This window comes from Orbicella faveolata, unplaced genomic scaffold (genome assembly GCF_042242905.1).
Source record: "Orbicella faveolata isolate gen_17 unplaced genomic scaffold, um_ofav_v1 contig_46, whole genome shotgun sequence".
Classification (NCBI taxonomy): Eukaryota; Metazoa; Cnidaria; class Anthozoa; order Scleractinia; family Merulinidae; genus Orbicella; species Orbicella faveolata.
In genome coordinates this window covers 2,077,500-2,093,590 of record NW_028301576.1, presented here as the reverse complement: position 1 = coordinate 2,093,590, position 16,091 = coordinate 2,077,500, and the positions used below count along the sequence as shown (strand labels likewise).

General features: G+C 40.7%; 1 pseudogene; it reads left to right on the top strand.

The window, feature by feature from the left end:
• The first annotated feature begins 8,891 nt into the window (after positions 1-8,891).
• LOC149097913 (uncharacterized) lies at positions 8,892-9,846 on the top strand (annotated as a pseudogene).
• The last annotated feature ends 6,245 nt before the right edge of the window (positions 9,847-16,091 follow it).

Below are 16,091 nucleotides of genomic sequence, written 5' to 3'. Positions count from 1 at the left end.
GGGCTTGTGTGGAAACCGTCCAGCCTTCTTTCCGCCACCTGTAACCCCGTTTCTTCCAGTATCGCAAAGCTACACAGCCCAACTTACGGATACCCTTGCGAAGATTACCCAGTTACAGCGACTACCACAGGCGACACCTGATGTTTTTGAAAGCAACGACTCGGACAAAACTAAATTCTTCTTGTGGGAAAATGCATTTGAAAGTCTAATTGATTCTGCACCAGTTACAGCTAGACAGAAGTTACATCTCTTGTACCAATACTTGGGAGGTAAAGCCAAAAGGGTCGTGGAACAATTACAATACCTAGTACAAGACCCCGAAAGTGCATACCAGGAAGCACGCAAAATCCTCAAGGAACGTTTTGGTAACCTGCCATTATCAGCACAGACTTTGAAAAGAAACTAACAACTTGGCCTAAGGTCGGACCAAACGATGCAACTGGTCTGGAAGAGTTCAGTGATTTCTTGCAACAAGTAAAAATCGCAAGCAAGCATATCGAAAGTCTCAAATTTCTCAGTTACCCTTCACAAATTCAAGTCCTAGTTGAAAAGCTACCTGGGTGGTTTAAAGCAACGTGGTCAAATAAAGTGTTAAAGCTTCAGAGAAAGAAAGGAAAAGATGCCTTCCCATCCTTTGAAGAGTTTGCTGAAGAAGTACGCTATCATGGAGAAAGGACAAACATCCCTCAAATTCTGCAAAGTCCAGGAACAACTGGCTCCACAACCCCTGACCGAGGCAAGCCTGCAGGTCGCCAATTTCGTCGTAGCCGAAATTCAAATGTTGCTTTGACATTCGCATCACCTTCAGGCAACGACAGTGAACTAAACCTTGTTGACAAAGAATCGCAAGTGGCAGCAATTCAAGCTCAGCAACCAAACCTGAGAACCACTCCACCAAGCAACTTGCCAACCCCTCAGCAACCAGGCCACACCACTCCACCTGACTCTGATACATACTACTTCTATCAAAAGATGAAGTCCCATGTAATGAATGGCTGTGAGCAGTTCCAAAGGCTTAGCTATGAAGAGCGTAAAGACTTCTTGATGAAGAACAGGATCTGTCTCAAGTGTGTCAGCTCTAACAGGCATATCTCCAAAGACTGCAACAGAGACAAGCTACAGTGCAAGATCTGCCGACAGAAACACGCCACTATACTTCATGATCCGACCCGACATGAAAAGAAAGACATTAGCCAAGCTAATTCTGCCTGTTCTCAAGTTTGTGGACAAAACCAGCCAGCACGCTCTTGTGCGCGAATAGTTCTTCTTGAAGTCTTCCACCAAGACAATTCCTCAGTGAAGGTACCAACCTATGCAGTACTGGATGACCAGTACAGATACCCTTCTCGAACAGCTAGGAGTTAAGGGCCGAGATGTAAACCTTGAAATAAACACGATTACAGGAGTAAACAGTGTCCGCACTCAGAAAGTGAATGGATTACACATCCAGGACATTGACAATCTACACAAGCCTATTAAGGTTCCATTTGCTTACTCTCAAGATACAATTCCAGCCAGTCAAGAAGACATTGCAACACCAGAAGTAACCAGGTCTTGGCTCATCGCATACATCACCATCCTGGTACAGAGATTGGAATATTAATTGGTCGTAACATTCCATCTGCCTTCCAGCCGTTGAGTATCATCTATGACAGAGAAGATGAGCCTCGGGCTGAAGAGTATAAGTTCGGTTGGACAATTATCGGTCCTGTGTGTCTACACAAGAGAGAAGATAGTGTGAACTGTGCGACAGTTAATCGCATTACGATACAGCGAGAAGTCCCTCAGAACCACTTCAATGTGCCGACAAGCAACAGTTCCAAAGAAGATTCTGTGATCTCCTTTGCCACAAGGCACTACATTAAAGATGTTACCTCGCCCCAGCAAGTTAGAGAAATAATGCAATTGGACTACAGTGAACTTCACCACACCCGAAACATTCCTGGCACCGAAAAGAGCGAGTCCGTGGAAGACAGGCGTTTCTGTAACATTCTCACTACCAGCATCCACAAGAATCAAACGGGAAATTGGGAAATGCCCTTACCATTCAAAACAGATGATGTGACTTTGCCAAACAATCGTGAACAATGTCTGAAAAGGCTACTTGGCATCAAGAGGAAACTCCTTAAAAATGGCAAGACACTAAAACATTACACTGAGTTCATGCAGAAGATCTTTAACAAGAACCATGCCAGTCTCGTCCCACAAGAGGAACTGGAGACCAATGCTGGGAAAGTCTGGTACCTCCCACATTTTGACATCTACCACCCCAAGAAACCAGATCAAATTCGAATAGTCTTCGATTGCAGCGCTGTCTTCCAAGATCAGTCGCTCAACAGACATCTCATACAAGGACCAGACATGATGAATGGTCTCGTTGTTGTACTCTCAAGGTTTCGAAAAGAAGAAACAGCAGTAACATGCGACATCGAACAGATGTTTCACAGTTTTCATGTTAACCCAGAACACAGAAACTTTCTGAGATTTCTATGGTTTAAAGACAATGATCTGAATGGCCAAATTTGTGAATATCGGATGAATGCCCATCTCTTCGGAGCCATCTCTTCGCCAGGCGTCGCCAATTTTGGTCTAAGAGCCACAGCTGAAGCCGGTCGAGAGCAATTTGGCCAGGCAGCTGCACACTTTCTTCAACGAGACTTCTACGTTGATGATGGATTAAAGTCTTTTGTTACACCTGAAAGTGCTATCGATATCATCAGGAACACGACAGCCATGTGTGCAGCCGCTAACTTACGCTTACACAAATTTGCTAGTAACAGTAAGACCGTACTGGAAGCCATGCCCGCTGAAGATCGTTCCAAAGACCTGAAGGATCTTGATCTTCGTCATGACATCTTACCTGTCCAGCGTTCACTGGGTACCTACTGGTGCATTGAATCTGATACGTTTGGATTCCGCATAGAACTTAAGGATAAACCTCTCACCGGCAGGGGAATTCTTTCAACCGTGAGTTCGGTGTACGATCCGTTAGGGATGGTGGCACCAGTCATCTTAGTGGGAAAACAGTTACTTCAAGAACTGTGCCATGACGGCATCGATTGGGATGATCCCGTACCAAGCCATGTCCACTCACAGTGGGAAAAATGGAGGTCAGAACTACCTCTCCTAGAGAAAATTATGATTCCAAGATGCGTCAAAGCCCCCGGGTTTGGTGAACCAATCGCTTTAGAGTTACACAGTTTCTCCGATGCCAGTGATGTAGGACTTGGCCAAGTAACTTACCTCCGACTTGTAAACAGCTCGAACCAAGTACACGACAGTTTCCTAATGGGGAAGGCTCGAGTTGCACCACTGAAGCCAATGTCAACTCCACGGCGTGAACTTACTGCTGTAGTAATTTCGGTCAACGTGGTCTCCATGCTCAGCAGAGAGCTCAACTACAAAGATCCAGTAGAAGTATTTTACACGGACTCCTCCGTCGTTTTGGGTTACATACGTAACGAAGCGAAGCGTTTCCATACGTATGCTGGAAACCGTGTACATCACATCCATGAAAGATCAAAACCAGAACAGTGGCACTATGTTTCCAGCGCTAGCAACCCAGCTGACGTTGCCTCACGAGGCACAACCGCCAAACAACTTGCAGAACATGAACTGTGGTTCAAAAGCCCGAGTTTCTTGTGGGAGACAGATGTGATTGTGGTGAACTCGGATCCAGTCCCTGATCTGAGCCCTGAAGATGCGGAAGTAAAGAAAGTCAATACAGCTGTCCTTATCTCCAACCAAGTCAGGCCTGAAAACAAAGAAGAGAAAGCCTTTCCAGAAGTTTTAGAGTTGGAACGCTTCACTCATTCATCGTCCCTCAGTCGCCTGAAAAGAAGCATTGTTCGCATCCAGAGATTGATTGAAAGGAACCGTCCCAACAAACAGTACAATTCAAGGCCTGTTTCTGGTCCTCTAACCGTGGAAGAAATGCACGTAGCAGAAGAAGTAATTTTCAAGTCAGTACAGTTTTGGTACTTTGGCAAGGAGATTCAAGTATTCCAAAACCTTAGCGGCAAAGATCCCATGTTCCAGAACCGCCAGAATGCTCACACCAGAAATGAAAAGTTGAAACAAACCAGTTCACTCTTTAGGCTTGACCCATTTCTTCACGAAAAAGGAATGCTCAGAGTAGGGGGCCGACTCCAGAAAGCTACCTTAGCGTATGAAGTTAAACATCCCATTGTTGTGCCCAAGAAGAGTCACATAACTGAACTTCTGATCAGACAGTACCACAGTCAAGAACAACATCATCAAGGCTGCGGTATGACACACAATGCACTTAGACAAGCCGGTTATTGGATTATAAACGGACGTGCCTCTGTTTCACAGCAGCTCCGAAAGTGCATCATCTGTCGCAAGCTCCGTGCACTCGCCCAAGTCCAAAAGATGGCGAACCTTCCTGAAGAACGTGTTACTCCAGCTCCACCTTTCACATACTCCGGTATGGACATTTTCGGCGCTTGGTACATTAAAGAGGGCCGGAAAGAGCTAAAGCGCTGGGGACTAATCTTCACTTGCGTTAGTTCCCGGGCTATACATCTGGAAACCTTAAACTCAATAGAAACTGATGCATTCACTAATGCTCTCAGACGATTCATCAACCCGAGAGGCAAAGTCCGTGAATTGAGATGCGATGAAGGATCAAACTTCATAGGAGCGAAAATGAGCTCAACGTTGCGCTGAAAGAAGTAAACGTCTATTCTGTTAAGAACTTCCTCCTAACCCAAGATTGCGACCTCATCGAGTTCAAGATGAACGTGCCATGCGCATCCCATATGGGTGGCATATGGGAGCGACTTATTCGTACTGTGCGCTCAGTCCTGGCCGGTCTCCTAGATGACCACGCCCAACACCATGATGACGAGACCCTTCGAACTCTGTTTACTGAAGCAGAAAACATCGTGAACAGCCGCCCGCTCACTGTGGACAATTTATCAGATCCAGAGGCACCTGAGCCAATCACCCCAAATCATCTGCTTACTCTCAAGGCAAAAGTAGTATTGCCCCCTCCGGGCAATTTCTCGCGACCGGATCTCTACTCAAGACGGATATGGAGAAGGGTTCAATACCTGTCAGATCAATTTTGGCGCCGCTGGCAACGAGAATACTGCTTGCTACAAGAGAAACGCCAGAAATGGAATGATGTCAGTCCTAACAGCCAAGTTGGTGATATTGTCCTTATTCGCGAGGATTCCTCCCCTAGAAACCAGTGGCCACTTGCCAAAGTGACGGAGGTGTATCCCAGTGAAGATGGGCTTGTACCCAAGGTCCTCCTCCTCGTCACCAAGTCTGGAACAAAGAAGTTCTTTGAAAGACCTATCCACAAGTTGGTCCTGATTTACCGTCCAAATGAAGATGAAAGGGACGACTGATTCCGTATGCGGATGAAGAAACCTTTATTACCGGAGTACGACCCCGTCGGGGAGCCTGAACTGTTCCTTCATATAGGAATGATTGACATTGATAGAACTTATTCTGTTTGATATTTGTTATTGTAACTTCATACATTCTTAAAATGTATGAGGGGAGCCATGTAACGCCTTCTCAGTCGTTCAGTGTTACTTTACGCATCCCGTCATCCCCTAGTTCTAATACGGGACTTAAGAAAAGGGACTCCTCGTGCTAGGAGAACGTTTTCGCAATGTCCGTGTATTTTCAGTGTGTATTTGTAGCTTTGTTACCTGTTTACTCAAGCTTCACCCGAAGCCATTCCCGAGTACGTTCCATTATAGTCTTTGACAATCTTATCCGGACATTGTGGTAAGGAAATCCTCTCATGCCTTACTTTGAACTTTAACCTGTTCAAGCTGTAATAATTCGTCCCAACACCGTGGAAAATAAACCGGAGTAGAACTGTTAGACGTGTGGATCGTACCAATGTTTCTCGCGCCCCGTTCTGCATAGAAAGGCGGCCGCTACAGGAGTAACTCAATGAAATTCAAAGCTACCTTTGTAGGCGAACAAACGACGCATTTAGCTCTAAACGAATGAGTAAATACCTACGTAGTGATTTTGCGGAATGAAAAATGAAATTAAATTCACGGCGCGGTTCATTTATTGTTGTGGTCGTCATTTCCAAGCTCTGTGCCAATTATTTTCACCACCACAAATTCCAGAGACCGTCCAACTATCGATGGGAAAATTCAGCCAAATGCAGAGCTAACCTTTAAGCCGAACTTTGATGCACTGAACTCCAATATCGAATGTGTCAATGCCTTCGCTGTGAGTTCGGCCGAAGGTACAAATTCCACTCCCTACTGGACTCAGTAGGCGAGCTAAATGGAGACAAACTTTAACTGTCCTGCCCCTCCCTCGAATCATTTTTCTGGAACTGCCAAAAGGTAGCAGACACGTGACCAGCCGCAACCAGGGTACTTTCTCGAGGGAGGAAGAGAGAGGACCCTGGGAACGAGGTTGTAAGCGGTGGGACTTACTTAGCTTTTGTCTGATGTAAACATTTCGTTTTGTTCCCATAAATTTACATGGCCGCTGGCCACGTGAGTGAAAACGCTCTAAAGGTATTAGTCCATGGGCCAGGGCAGGTTCTCGGTACCACTCGGGGGGAGAAAATGTCAGTGATATCTGATGAAAGGTTGTATGAAGGACTTTTCAATTTATAATAATAATAATAATAATAATAATAATAATGGCATTTCGGGCAGTATATCCACAGGGTGGCTCTTCGCCTGCCCGATGCTAACTAAATTTACAATTGTAAAAAGATTAAAAGATATCTAAGAATTTATATCTATATGTAAACGAGATAAAATTGTGTTTTAAGATATGCTAAAATAAATAAATAAATAAATAATTAAAATTATGCCAGGTTTACTTGATAGCAATCGTGAAAGAGTAGCTTTCAGTATTGTTTGCGCATTTCTTTTTTTTCAAAAATAGTGCTGCGACATGGAAACGAGGCTCACATTAAAACAGTTATTTTAAATGCGTTCTTTAATTATAATATTAATAAATTACTACATTTTACAGTGAACAACTTTTTTTAATGCAGCTCAAACTCGAAAAGCATCATGGGTAACGTCTGAGATGACGGTCTCGCTGTACGGTAAATACTTCAAAAATCTTGCCAAATTTCGCAGTTTGGACGCTTTTTATCAAGTAATATAGAGAAACAGGGAACACTTAATATTTTTAAGCTCACTGAACAAAATACTTACAAACATTCAAGAGTCTGTTCGACTCAAGGAAACTTGACTGCTATGTACAGTTTCAATTGTTGTTTTATTCCTATAGACCAAAGAAAACGACCTGCTTTTAAAACTTGTATTATTCACTGCTCATATGATAAAAGTTGGCTAATTAGTCATATTTAAAAAAAAAGATCTCGACCCTTTAAAATATTTATTGAAGGCGACTACAATTAAAAGTCATGGGCCATTGCTTTATTCATTGGCAGAGAATACCAAGGAAGGAGAAATTCCCCAAGTCATATATCACAGGAAATGCCGTGGTCTTTTTAGAATGAAGCGCGATTAGTTAGAGAGCATTTTTCAAACAACGGCTGCGAAACAGATTTCGAAGTTTAATTTGGAAAGCGAAGGGCAAAGATCTCGTCGGCAAGAGCCAAGCATGAGCAGACCTTGCTCGAAAATGTACACTTTTTGCGAAAATAAGACTGCCTGTACAAGAACACGCGATCCCTTTGACTCAGTAGGTTGACTTGTATTTAGATGCGTCAGAAAAGCTGCTGTTGCTGCGGGTGATAGCACGCTTATTAGCCTTGCCTGTCGTGATTTGGTAGCAGCTGAAGCGTGTTACCATGGTCGGTTTTTTTTAGATTGTATCTGACCAGATAAAGCGAGTAAGTACACTGACTTGGAAAGCAGTGAACCGGACTCGGATGAAAAACCAATTTTTTTTTGATATCGAGTCGCAAGCTTCTGACAAACTGTTTGAGTTTATTTGATCAGATTTATTAAATCCCAGGCTTATTTAGATGGTTGATCTGAGAGAGAAGCAGGAATCTCCATGCGATCAATGGGCGCTACTGAAATATCCGAATCAACGAAAAAGACATTTCTGAAGAAAGTTAGAAAACAATTTCGGCGACTTGTTACAATTTGAAGATCTCCCGAAAAATAATAAAGTTTTTGTTCTTTCCAAAAATTTTTCAAATGCTCAACTGGCCAGAGAGATAGTAACTTTACCTTAGCAATTCGACAACAGAGCTGACTCCATGTAAAGTCAAGGAAAATAGCAAGTTGGACTGTACATCTGTAATGTAGTTCTTTCAAACAATACTGAAATGGCATGGCCACCGAAGTCTTCTGAACTATGTGAGAATGTAATCAATCTCTCAGCAGAACTAGATGCCTTTCTATATACTCTTCTAACTAGCAACTCAGAAATCCCAACGGAACATCCTCATCGCCACCGGTGCCTTGTTGGCAACTCTTTTAGGCAAGATATTATATACGGGATAACTGGAGGAAAACCTTCCAAGCAAATGCTATTACCGTGCGCAGTAAAAACTTTGCAAACCGCAATGTTGAGCTTATACAGATGTTAAGCCGATGTGGGCATAGGATTGCCTATACGCAAATTGAGGAAATAAACAAAGCCGGCTTTGCCTACAAAAAATGGCTTTGACGCCTGATAATGATGTTCCTTTGCCGAAAAATATTCAAGCAACGCGTGCGTGGGATAAAATTGATAGAATAGAAGAGACGCTTTATGGCGCAGAAGCATCTCATCGAGTAAATGTCATTGCTGTCTAAGCCAGGCATTTTGCTCCCGGAACCTCCTTCCGCTCCCTGGAACTGAGCAAGCTAGGACAAGGAAAAGAAACATTGATCCTCCAGTAATCTCGCTTGTACCTCCATATAACGCTGGTGATCGCACGACACGAAGAAGACATGAAATTGATGATGTCCATGCTCGAAGGAAGCTGGATCAATCCCTTTAAGGGAGAAAGGCAAGACCTAGTTCGTCTATCTACGGTAACGTCGCAACTCGTGAGATAGAGAATGATCTCCATGGTTCCGGCAGAGCCTTTCTGAGAGACTGCTTATAAGAAATTTTGTCATGACAGGCTTGAGTCTGACCAACGTAAGGTGAAATTTTGCGACAAAATTACGAACCTCAAAGCTTAAACAAGAAGATTAAAGGACAAATAGGGTCAAGCAAGGAAGTAATCATTAAAGCGGATCGTGCGCAGTTTGCTCCGGTCATTGCTGCTGAGAACAGAACGTTGAAGATGAATGATGTACTGAATCACCCTCTGGGACCTCGCCCTTGGGCCCTTGACACGGCTGATGGATTGCTGAGGAGAACCAGCAAATCATCACTTGCCAAGGAGCATGCCAGAAGAATATGACAGCAGCAGATATGATTTCTCAGCCGTGCGGGCGAAGTTTTGACGGAGTGGTAATAGTCCAGAAGATAAGAGGCGACCAGAAAACATTTGCTGAATTGGCTGACAGTGAGATGTCCATGGTTTTGCATGAAGGAACAGACAGCCAACGTATTGACGTGGTCTTCGACGTTTACAGAAAAAATTCGATCAAAAACCACAAGAGAGAGAAGAGAGGCTCAGAAAGCGGTCATAAAGTCGGAAACTTTAAGGCAGACTACAAGATACTTCAATGGCGGACATTCTTGGCCAATTCCAAGAATAAATCACTCCTGAGCAAATTTATTTCAGAAAAGTGGCAAAATGAGAGGCACAGAGAGAGGTTCGCCGGAAAGATAATTTTCGTAACGACCGAGGATTACTGCTATGAACTCTCCTCAGTCGGAGTAACAGCAAGGGAAGAGCTAAGGTCGACGCACGAGGAAGCAGGTACCAGAGTGTTTCTCCATGCAGCACATACAGAGCTGTAGTCATTACGTCTAAGGCTTTTTTTCATTATTATCGTATGCTTGTGGAGTCTGTAACGCCATTGGATTTTGTTGTAGGATATTCTGTGCCAAACAAGGCAAAGTTTACTCGAACCAGCTACCTCTCTGTGTAGATTGTTTCTGCTGTTTAAGGACGTACTCCTTGAGAGCAAACTACCAACTGCAAGCACTTATTTGGAGAAGTTTACAGAGCTGCCCTCGAGTCCCTTCACCAGTTGGTCAAGGATGGGTCGAGGAGTACTGCAACTTATCCATCAAATGGATGAATGGCAAACCTTCCGCCGCAGTTCTTCTTGAGTTTCTCTCCTGTTTTTGTACAAGATCATGCAAACTGTCCACGTGCCGACTTGCCTTACAAATGGCCTTAAATGCACCGATATGTGCCGCCTTCGTGACTGCAACAATAGGGAGCTTAAGCAACGACGGCGACGACGCCGAGGACGACGCCTAGTGAAAAATTAATTTATATTTTACCAGCGAAATTTGCGATTGTCTAGACCTGTTTGGTGCGACGATGGCTCTAAAAACATGCTCAAGTTAAATATGCAATGACAGCGTTCAATTCCAAATGGAAATACGAAAAATTAGCCGCCGTCGTCCACGTTCAGAGACGCAGAATTTGGTCATTTCACGTTGTTATTTTGTAGAGGACGGCAAAGAAATGTACAAAGATTTATAACGCACGTGCACGGCCATTGTTCTGGTCATTAAATCTTTTGTTTGGTAACGTTCTCGTTGCCGTTGGCGTCATGCTTTGCTTAAGGTCTCTAATTGTTTTGCTCATTAAACCTTTTGTTTGGTGACGTTCTGGTTGCCTTTGACGTCCCTAATAGTGCTGAGGAGGAGGAGGAGATTCTTGATGAACAATGCTCTGATGACGAGGAGGATCAGGAAAATTAAGGCATTTTAAATATCAATAGAAATAATCCGTTAAGCTAGATCAAGAAGGTAGCGTTGAGGAAATTGTGAAACCATCACTCCTTCTCGTGAATTATGCTTTCTTTTTATGGTAATATTTCTCAATTTCTTATAAATTTTTGGGCTTCTTCAACATAAGGGAGCTTTTCAAAAGTTTTTTTCATTGCATAATGAGTGCTTTGAATCAAAAGGGAAAATTCTTTCAATTTTCAAACACTTTTGCCACATTCTGCTTTAGAATGATGGTGTTTTAACAGCGAAGATGGCGGATTCAAAATGGCCGACAGGTATTAATTGAGAACCACTGTCTTGGTAGCAATTGCATCTCACCAATCATTAGTTGTGAATCACTTATTTTCTCCTGCTTTCGTTTGGCGAAAATTCTGCGAGATCAACGTATTAAAGAAATACTTAAAAGTTTTTTTGTTGAAATTTAAATATTTTTCACCGTTGCCATGGAAACAAAATCCTTAAAGCTCACGTAAGTTTTAAGTAAGTGGTTTAAAAACTCATCTGGCAGAAATTTCCATCATTACACATATAAAGTACCCTTTACGTATGGTTATTGAGCACGGAAATACTACTTTTAAGCAGTCATTGCTTGTATCCTGATGATTCTGTAGAAATGAGTGACGCCACTTTGTCACGTGATAAATCCTATTAAGCTACTCATTTAGCATTGCTATCATACATAATATGAAACTAAAGTCATTGCAGTTTTCAAAAATATATGGTAGCATTACTCCCCCTGAGTGGTACCGAAATGTTATTTTTTGGGGTCCTGGCACATGGACTATATGACATAAATGCCCAGCCATTGGTAAACTAGCAACAGTAATTTTTATGGCATGATACGTTATCATAAAAACATGATAACCTGTTTCTAAAAATACACTAAATTTTAGCTTTTTAAAAGTGCTTATTACTCAAAAAGAGCTCGGTGACCCCCATCTTTATAATGGGAATTGTGATAACAATATTAGATGCAACGTTTTGCAAAATTTAAAGAAATTCTGTCTAGTGGCTTCATAGCCACCTTAAATTTTCGAAAAGTTAAGGTGGCTCTGAATCTTCTCGATGGAATTTCATGAACTTTAGCGAGAAAATGCAAGACTAGAAAATAGCACTAACAGTAACCCTCAAATACTTTATTTCTGTACATTGTAAAAAAAGAAGTGTATTTACATAGAAAAAAAATTGCTGGTAAAAAATAACGCAACACACATTTCCACTAGAAAAAAAAGTCCTCTTCTACCAATTGATAGTATTTAGTATCAACACACACAGCGTTAACTAAAAACAATGACATAGCTTGACTCTCGAGAAATCAAATCAATAGTCTAAGTAGAGAGGGAACTTGGGAGAACACGTTTGCTTTGTCGAGAATCATTCTATTTCAACTAGGATACAATGTTAAAATCAACAATCATCAATGATTGTATTAAAACTACACTACCCATTTTCGTAACAGCCATGCAACTTAAAAACTCGTTCAATCCTTGATTTAATCACAGGCCTATCTGATTTTCAATTCTTTATAATTGTGACACTAAGACCTCTACTGATTGTGCACTCAATACAATACCAGCACACTTTGTTATCATGAAAATTCTCAAGTAGCTTTTACGATGAAAAACTACATTCTCCTGACCAAATATTGGGAATGTATGAAGATAAGGAAAGGAGAAATCATCAAGTGAAACTGAACTTAAGTCTTTTAAATACTCTCTAGATCAAGAGTGGAATGAAAACAAATCAAGAGTCTCTAGCAGCTCTTTTGGAAACACAAAACCTCACGCCCATCTCTAAATTAGGGCAAAATTATTCTTCCCAAATTTAGCTAACTAGCTGTACTGAACTACCCACTGAGGCAACTGTTTCTTGTTTCCTTTTTTTTTTTTTTTTTTTTTTTTTGCAATGATGCACTCGTGAAATAATTGCTATGTTATGAGACCCCACTGAGAGGCTTATAAGTCTTGGAGTTTAACCTAAAACGAATGCGTTAATTATCATATATATTGATATTATATATTTTTGTGTACCTTTCAAGTATATTATACAGTAATAAATTATTAAGACACTGCAACAAAACCCTACACAATTACAAGATATTTTTTTAGTACACGATTGCTCCCATACAAAATGTTAAATTTCTAGCCCAATTATTTCAACTCTCTCATTCAAACAATGACAAAATGGTCTCCTTGCCTTGCAAGTTTTGTAGGTCTATAATGCCAATGGGCTGTTATTCAAAACAGGACCCAAACAGTTAAAGACCTAAACCTCTGAACATGCCCTTTAGATGAAAAAACTATCTTTGCAAATACAGGGACGAATTCCCTTTAATTCCTCTTCCAACGATGTTAAGCATTGGAATTATTTTAAGGCCATTTACTCCAGTGAGAAAAACTGATACAAGCATAGAGTAAGACTAGACTTCTCTTCTAAAGGAACACAAAGAGATCAACGCTCCTTTTTTTCCCAGCTGCAAAGGCTATGCGAGTAAAACCACCTCAAAAGTGAGAAAACAACCACTGAGAAAAGATTTTCATTACGACCAAAAGAAATAAATTTCTAACTTGACTTCTCTTATACATACATTTGCAGTACAACAAGATGCAATCACAGGAAATTTCTGTTTTAACCTCAGTCCCAAACTAAGGGCAAGACAGGCCAGGGAACTTCTGGATTGTACTTGTGCCACTTCCTTCCATTCACATTGTTACACACATCCACTTACATGTACTTTCTGTACTCAAAAAGGAGTCTGAATTGAATTTCTACAAGTTTTGTTAACACTGACTTTAAGTTCCAAAGATCAACGTGCCGAAATTAAACTCCACTATATCGGAAATAATGTACAATAAAAATAAAAGTGACTCACGACCATTGCCCTTAACTGAACAAAAAACAAACAAAAAAACCAAAATTCATGTTTAAGGCAATGTGTGTGTATGTGTGTGTGTGTGTGTGTGTTTGTGTGTGTGTGTGTGTGTGTGTGTGTGTGTGTGTGTGTGTACTGAACAATGTTAAGTTTCCTGCACTGCAAGCCCCTCATACATGATTTGTATAACTGATATCAATTACCATGGGTCCTATATGGCCTCCTTTATCTCCCTCATAAGTAGGCTCAATAACAAAGAGCCGGGAAAATGTTCCAGCACTCTTATGACATGGGACACTACCTGGCTGATATGTCATCATGTTTTAGTAAGTACACGTATGCCTGTATACGAACTTTACAAGGCAGTATTTATTTCTTGACATCTTGACACATTTTGATCAAATTTCATGAACTGTAATCCTCTTCCGTCTTTGTGATCCTGTACTTCTCCCGTCAAAATACTGGTTCTCTTTTGTTCTGTAGAATTTTTAGATCCAATTGATAAAATTATGTACATTTGGTGACATTCGGCAATAAGATCTTATGCAAGTTACAACAAAAAAACTTCATATACATGTACTGTAATCAGCCAGGACAGTGTCCTTGTTAGAGAATGAATACCACACACAGACATGGACAACATAGAACCTTAATCAAAGGCAATTGTCCATTACAGATCTCATCTGGCATTTTTACATTACTTATTTTGGTCTGACCATTATTCATTCTTAAGTTTTCAAAATTTTTTTTTACGCAATATTTTATGTATGAAAAGAGCCGTCTGGAATAACAGAAGATGACAGAAGTTCTAACAAAAACTAATCTGTTTTAAGTGAGAGTGGGCATTATCATCTATTTTGGCATAGACTTCAACCCACCTTGATAGGAAACTTTAGATCCTTGTAAGTAGTCTCAGTGTAAATGAAAACCAGTCAAACTTCAAAGAGAGATATAATATTGGCCCACCGGAAAAATGACAAATGTAATTGAAAACTAAGTGTTAAAATTCTATGACGCTAAATAACTATTGACTTAAATAACGTTGGTGAGTTTCCATCTTGGACTGTCTAGAAAACGTGCATTGCACCAAAAAGTAACGAGAAAATAATATGATGGCATCTAGATAAGTTTAATACCATTTTTATTTTGCTTCTTGATCTGAAAACAAAAGAGTTTCTATCTTTTCTGCAGAGTATTATTTGTTGTCAACTAGCTAGAAACTCCATAAAAACGTTCAAAGAAAAATCATTCAAAGAGCGAATGTAACAATCACAGACTGAAAACATTTCCCGCACAACACCTTTTTCTGTTGGTGTTAAAACAGTACTTAAACTTAACGTTCTACAGATTTGTAATGAGAAACTTCTTGGCAAAGCATTTGTTGTGTTGCTTCGCGAATGATTCCACTTGTTACGGTGATGACCATCTCATGTCCTTATTCATCTGTGTTAAAGAAGGCAACAGCCTTTTTCGGAAATTGCGCTAAGGTTCGGTCTAAATATTCGCTGTTAAGGTAGCACACGTCTCTTCTCAATAATTCTCAACCTCACCGAATTCCCTTTTTTACTGACATCTAAAATATCACGCCAGAAGCTAAGTTAAGACTTCTTAAGCTACGCCCACCAACATTCGTCACTGCTTGATCTTCTTGATGCTTTTCGTCTTTAAAAAATCGTTCGTTTTGGTTTTTAAAACAATATTAGCCTAGAATGAAGCATACTTTTACTCTTTGAATACTCGTCCTCGCCAAATTAAATTCTTCTTAAGTATTAAATTATTTTCTTTATTTGTGACTGAACTGTAAGAACGTTTGCTGACTGAACGCCGTGAAGCTTTAGCCAAACGTAGACCGGTTTACTTTGCTCGCACAAAACGGATTTCGGGGCATAACTATTCTGCCGATGGATTATTTTATTAAAAAAAAGCAAAATATTCATTTTTTTTTTTCCTTGAAGACTTGCTTTCATCTGCCTTAGAAATTTAAAGTTATTCAGGGATATCAAAGGCTCTAATTTTACTTAGGCAAATTACTAACTCTCTGTTCAGTGTCGACTATTGTATTGTGGTGGCCTTGAATAATAGTTGTTTTCTCTGTTATCCGGTAACTGTCTACCTTTCGGAAAACCTTGAGTCCACTGCCTCGAAGACTATCTTTTGGACCCAAAATAAAACTGTGTTCTAGTTAAAACTAAATTTACTTTAAAATATAGAAGTGACTGTATTCACCGAGAATTGTTTACAATATTTCCTTGGCTGACTTTGCACTTAAATATAATGATTTTGAAAAGCTCTCATTATAGTATTGGGCATTTTTATTTTTTCTTGATCTTTTTTTCGCCACTAAACAGGATATACGTACAATAACAATTATCAGTAAAAATTCAGTGTGTCTTTAACCTACCTTGCCAATAGGAAACTTCAGTTT